At 40.5% G+C, this 5,654-nt stretch overlaps 1 protein-coding gene across 1 annotated transcript in view; it reads right to left on the minus strand.

The window, feature by feature from the left end:
• Positions 1-3,535, minus strand: part of LOC138015583 (uncharacterized) — a 12,654-nt gene extending 9,119 nt beyond the window's left edge. Inside the window, exon 1 of the mRNA XM_068862664.1 lies at positions 3,405-3,535. The gene's annotated coding sequence lies outside the window, so the exon portion shown is untranslated. The remainder of the gene's footprint in view (positions 1-3,404) is intronic.
• Between the last annotated feature and the right edge of the window lie 2,119 nt (positions 3,536-5,654).

The raw sequence follows: 5,654 nt of genomic DNA on the forward strand, positions 1-5,654 counted from the left end.
ACAGGTTTTGCATTATCCCAATAGGCATTTTACGTCATTGCTCTGTGCGCCAACCGCGACCGAGAATGCAATTCAATAAACAAAGAGTTTGACGGCTTGTAATTTCGATCTAACAAATAGCCTCCTTGCAGCCGTTTTTTTTTGTCGGTCCCATTCTCCCTCCCCACAAACGTCGCTTGTGGGGAGGGGGAATGGGACCGACACAAAAAACGGCTGCAAGGAGGCTATTTAACATAGGGATGATATCTGTTTACAAACATTGTTTTTGTTATTCAAATGTACCAACGACAAGAACAAAAGACCCTTTGTTTCGACAGCCAATGAGGCTCTGGTTGGCACATTAATGACATTTTTAAAGGTGACGTCAACGATATCTCCGCTATGGTGGACTCGATAGCTACTCGATGGATATCATGCATGCATTAACCACCAATGGTCGAACGATCATTAGAGAGATTTGACATCACGTTTACGTGAAACAGCAAGGAAAAACGGTTGGCTACTGATGGTCGAAATTCTTTTATTAGAACAATTCTTTGTCTTCGTAAGAGTTGTACGACATCTGCAGACAACAGGCAAAAAAATGAGCTAAAGGTAATCCAGTTCATTTGATTTTTGGCAAAACGCAAATTTCAGCCTGCTTTTGCTGTTTGTGATGCTGAATTATTAGCGGCCAAAATCGTCGCGAGACAAGTTGCAAGAGCCTTTGCCAAAAGTAAAATTAAGTTCTACTTTCGTGCAACTTGTCTCGCAACGATTTTGGCCGTTACAGATTATGTCACACTGCGAAATGTTTCGTGCAACTTGTCCCGCCACAATGGGACTCTGGCCGCGGCTTACATAAGACGCGAACACACCGTATAAATGGTGCAAAATCTACGTTCACGGCTTTCTCAAGCCGCGGCTTATCCTAGCCTGGGAGTTTTTATTCGTATCAATAGTTCCTTTCGCGTATTATGCACGCCGCGGCCAGAGTAAGCCGCGGCTTATTTTCTCTCGTATAAACGGCCCTAATGTCGCCAAAACAATGCGATTTCATTTCAAAGTGTAACAGCGCCTTAAGTAGCAACTACCGTGACGTCGGCCAAGGCAATGGCTACGCCAAAAAGACAAGAATCTTATGAGTTAAAGAGAAAAATAATCATGCGGCACCCAGTTTAGTGCATCTCTTTGCTGAACTGTGCAAAACAACAAAGTGAAAAAAAAAACAAATTTTAGGATTTGGCGACAACGTGAGTATACCACGAGAAACTGTTCGTTTCCTATCTTCACTTTAAAACCGTTTGCACAAATTAGTTATAGGATAGTTTGCTCATATAGATGGTTTGCCAACAAGTTCTAGAGACACAGATAACAATGATGTAATGCTGGTACCGGTGGACGAAAAAAAGGAGCTAGGCGGTGATGACGTAATGTGAAAACCACCCATTGGCCGAGTCGAAAAATACCATAGTATTCTTTGTTTGTCCCCCCAATTTTGCATAAGCATTGTTTCCTTTTTCTCTTGCTACTTAGAACAATGTTTACTCAATTTTTGGGTGGACAAACAAAGATTATTATCGACGATGAAATGATATATGAAATTGATAATATATGAACTGCGGATATGAAATCAAATGAAGCTATGATCCTCGCAGTTATGAAGGCAATTTTTGCAATTGCGTAAAGAAGCCTGAAAAATTCACGACTTCAACGGGGTTTGAACCCGTGACCTCGCGATAGCGGTGCGACGCTCTAACCAACGGAGCTTCATAGCTTCATAGCTCAGTTGGTTAGAGCGTCGCACCGGTATCGCGAGGTCACGTGTTCAAACCCCGTTGAAGTCCTGAATTATTCAGGCTTTTTTACGCAATTGCAAAAATTGCCTTCATAACTGGGAGGATCACAGCTTCATATTATGGTATTTTGCGCTTCGGCCAATTGACTGACAACGCTAAAAGGATGGATGATATTTATGTTAGCGCGAAGTTTTTTATTCTGAAGTGGCGTCTTCATGAACACTGCCAATGCGATGAGAGACATTAAAACCCCTTTTACACACGCAATTGGCACTGCACTCCAAAATAGCGGTAAGGTGCCAATATTAGGAAACTTAAGCAACGACCACGGCGACTGTAACGAGAACGTCACACATTTGCAATAGCTTAGCACGCCTTGCACTTGCATTTTTCACTTTGGTCCAGTTCAAAACAACACCGTGGCTGTTTGCCATTTACGACAAAAATCCGGAAATCTCGGTCGGAATGTAAATGGTAAGCCCATCTTGGTCCTCCCAAACGGAAAATTTCAAGAGAAAACCATCCTCGGAGACCCAGGGGCAGATCGCGAGGCAAGGGAAGTGTAAACGGGCGAAAGAAAATGGCGACGAAGAAAAGCATACTATGCTTTTCTTTTCGCCCGTTTACACTTCCCTTGCCTCGCGATCTGCCTCTGGGTCTCCGAGGATGAGAGAAAACGGGATTTCTTGAAAGGTAGTCCAAAATTCCCAAACGGAATTTCCAAACGGAAAACGCCTTTACCATTTGCATACCCCCATGATTTTGCCTCTCTCCAGACTTTCTCGGTAACATTGAAGGGATTTTGTAAATGGAGCTCGCCGATCTCAACTAAATTTCCCATTCAGGAGTTTTTGCTTACCATTTGAACAAACCTAGTACCAACCGGTTTCCGCTTGTAAATGGTAAACAACCCGTGAAGAAGCCAAATTTGAAGTTTTATGAAGAGCGTCAGCACTTGAGTATAAATTTTCATTTTCTCCCGTAGGTTAAGCGTCCTTCAGACCAGTGGCTACCACAAACAAATTTATAGTTTCTCAAAAAACTGTGGTGCAGCGTGAAACTGTGTGAAACAAGGAAATTTGGTTTTATCAAACGAGTTGATAAAGGTCGAATTACCACCGTGCATGAAAGATTTGGAAAGCTGACGTTTCGTCTGTTTCTTCAGTAAAAAATATCATTGACAATCATTGATTTGTGTTAGCCTGAAAACAGGTTCAAAAACCAGGCAATCAACTGAAACAAGCGGATGGCAGTTTTGGAAGTGGCTTTTCGTACCCGAAAAGTTTTGGAACTTGTTCGAGAAACGCCGAGCCCATGTTATGACCGTGACGTTTTGTAAGTGAAAGTTTTAACAGAATTGTGCTTTTTTTCCTTTGTCGCAGGTTTTCAATTATAACTTAAATCTACCAAAAAAATTAATTAATCAATTTGGCTAGCTAGCCGTGTTACTCAGGACACAGACGCAATGATCTTTTTTTGAGCAGTTTTCGTCAATCATTCAATATCGATTCAATAATAACTTCAGTTGGTAAAAAGAAATATAAAGTTATACTTAAGCTTTCAACTTTCGGCTTATCACCGTGACGAGGTAAATAACTAAGGTATTGAGAATAAAAATGTACTTACTGAATACTCGCAAAGAGAACGAAAAGCGATATCGCCAGATACATTTTTCTTGTGAGATCAAATCGACTAACAGTGAAGTGCGCACCGAATGAGCTCTTAAAAAACACCGCAAACGGGAAAAAATTCCAATGCTAATCCACAGAGAAAAGCTGGCGTTTCCATTAATGATGTTACCATGGGGGTTTCGCTTGAAAGCATTCAAGGACGAGTTAAGACTTTTTGTTCCCTTGTTCTTGGTACAATTTAAATGCTCACAAACGCGTAAATGACTAGTAATGAATCCCTTAGCTTCGTGGTAAGATTTTAAACAGTTTAATATAAGCAGTGAAATAACTAACGGCTATTTGGGGAGTGAACTCCATAAAAACACTGCGATTGTGGAACAAGGAAAAAAAGAAAACTTGATCAATATTTTAATGACATTTACGATCACGCTTGCCGCTTGCTTTGTTTACTGACGTAAAAGCAATCAATGATCTCAACTCAGGGTTTTTTATTCGTTTTTCGATGAACACAGAACATATATTGGCCCAATTGTTTCCAAACTATTTCCGGCCAAAATTACTAGTGTTTGATAGGAACCTTTCAATGCTTGAATGTAGCAGCTATTGAACAGTCATGAAAAAATAACACTATCCTCCACCATTGATCTAGATGAGCAGTTAGGATTGGGCACCAGTGTGTGCAAAGTGCACTGGAGTGGATGGCGATTTTGGCCCTATTATAAGACCTGAGACGAAACATTTCTATGGATGCGAGTACAAATACCTAAATAACTTCGTTTCTACCCCAAAACAGGCTTTTAAGAACCAGTATTAAAAGTCCCAAATACTATAAAATGAGGTACTGAAACGTGATTGTTTCACCTTTCGTACTTCTGTAAAATTAAATTTCACCCGGAGGCTACTGTATTTTAATTAATGCCGGTGTGTGTTTTTATGGCTGTTTTCCACAATTTTGTCAATATAAACGGATGACCATTGCAACCATATACTTCTTCAAACCTGCGAGGGAAGCTCAACATAAAAGAAATGTTTTTGAATGAATGAAACGCTTCGACTTTTCAAACCCATGAGTCATTGAATGGTTTGCCAAACTGCTCTCAAATTTCTGCGTTAATTATCAGTCATCTTTTCCTTTATTGGGTATTAAGCCTGATTAATAACCAAATTGGGGCTGATAATAGCAAAAGTTGAGGCTATTTATATTGTTTCATTGTTTTTTACCTGAAATTGAAACCGGCACGGAAAAATGTTTTTTGTTAGGTGTCCTTTTGAAACTGTTGTTTCGCTGTTCTTTCGCTATTCTTTCGCTACTTTTTTCTTGTCAATTACAATTTAAAAAACAAGGAATTTTCGCAAGTCGCTAAGGAAAAAAATTGCTGTATGTCTATGATTATATTCGTCAGTAAAAAATGCCTAGCCTCTTTGAAAAACGCTGTTGCGCAGGAACCCCACCAGCCACTTGGCGTGACTCGCGCTGCTCCTACTTTTTCTAAGTTGCTGTACACTCTTTGTTGGCAAGCATTCAACTTCAAATTCCTTCTGTTCTTTTCTTGTATGTGCTAAAAAGAAAATTGTAGTTTTTGTGGTTTCCTTGCCTAAAGTATAGGGAAGATTCTCGTTTAAGCATGGTGCCTTCTATTGTTATTGCGCGTACCTTCCGCGCATCTCAAGATATTCGGGTGTCCTATAGGTGGTGCTTACTACAGGGATGATTTTTGCGCAGTTTAAAACGATGCGGAGAAAACCATGCATTTTTAGAGATAATTAAGCTTTAATTTGGAAAAGAAGGCCATACATTGCTTTGTATTTTAAAGCTTTTTACAAATATTGTTGATTAATTATCTTTGAAAAGTACGTGGTTAACCCCGATTTTCTATTCGGGTCTCAGTGTAAAGGTGGGCAGACACGAGGGGTCATGTTGCAGCGACATGTTGCAGCGACTTGTTGCGGCGACAAAAGACTTGTGTAATGCACTCTGAGGCGACATGTAGTGTAGCAGGGACAAAATCACAACGTGTGCACACACGTGAAAATGTTGCGGGTACATGTTTCAGGGATATGTTGCAGCGACAAGTCCCCTCGTGTGAACTGATACTTTTATAATTGTGCAACACCAATTTGGGGGTGATTTTGTCCACGCGACGTGTCCCATGAAGTTCTTGAACTTCATGAGACACTTCGCTGCAACATATCGCTGTGACATATCCCTGAAACATGTACCCGCAACATTTTCGTGTGTGTGCAA

This window comes from Montipora capricornis, chromosome 9, assembly GCF_036669925.1.
Source record: "Montipora capricornis isolate CH-2021 chromosome 9, ASM3666992v2, whole genome shotgun sequence".
NCBI classification, from domain to species: domain Eukaryota; kingdom Metazoa; phylum Cnidaria; class Anthozoa; order Scleractinia; family Acroporidae; genus Montipora; species Montipora capricornis.